The sequence below is a fragment of the Mastomys coucha genome, chromosome X (genome assembly GCF_008632895.1).
Source record: "Mastomys coucha isolate ucsf_1 chromosome X, UCSF_Mcou_1, whole genome shotgun sequence".
Lineage (NCBI taxonomy): Eukaryota > Metazoa > Chordata > Mammalia > Rodentia > Muridae > Mastomys > Mastomys coucha.
In genome coordinates, this window is record NC_045030.1 from 13,386,099 (window position 1) to 13,386,945 (window position 847).

At 47.7% G+C, this 847-nt stretch overlaps 1 pseudogene; it reads right to left on the reverse strand.

Moving 5' to 3' along the window:
- LOC116091127 overlaps positions 1–847 on the reverse strand; it is a 4,668-nt pseudogene that overhangs the window by 2,013 nt on the left and 1,808 nt on the right.

Genomic DNA, 847 nt, shown 5'->3' on the forward strand with positions numbered 1-847 from the left:
CTCTTGATAGCCTCACTCACAATCAGATTCACTGTGTGACTGAAGCACTGCACACTTGAGTGTTCACCCTCACTCAGCATCTTCCCTATGCTTGGATTGTCAGTGACAGTGATGACAATTTGAAGGCCAATGGAAGTCACCCAGGCTTCCCACCAACACTCCAGCTGCTTCTGAATGCTATTTCCACTACAGTCACAGTCCATCTGTGACACATCTAAAAGTGCTGAGCAATGGTGGTCCTCACAATGTGGTCGGACAGTGGATGCAAAGGTGACCCAGTGAGCTGTAAGGGTCAGGTATTCATGAGTCTGGCTACTCATCCATATTCCAGAGGTGAAGTGGACCACACCACTGTCAGCTTCCTTCAGATGTGACATAATTATTTGTTTCACATTGTCATACATACCTGAGATAGCTGTTCTAGAGAACTAGGAAGGGGAGGGTAAAGAGTACTGAGGTTTCAAGTATTTGAGCAGCCTGTTAAAGCCAACGTTGTCTGCAAGGGAGTATTGCTGAAGGTCAAGTGCAATCAATCATTTCAGCTATGAGACTTGTGATTTTTTTGGCAATTGGATGAGAGTCATAGAACTTCTCTGTGGAGTCATGGAAGGAGGAAGCCCCTGAGAGCTCTATGCCCAGAGGCCTCTGGATGCCTGGAGAACGGGGCAAAGTGGCCTCTGAGACATCATTCTTGAGTACATGGCCATGGAACCACTGCAGATGTCTCCAGAGACAGCTGGTGCTCAGGTTAGTGGGCTTCTTGCCCCTACTGATGGTCTGGCCACAGTGCAGGCACACCACCTTTGTTGAGTCTGCTGAACAAATAGAAAAGTGATTCCACAGCTTT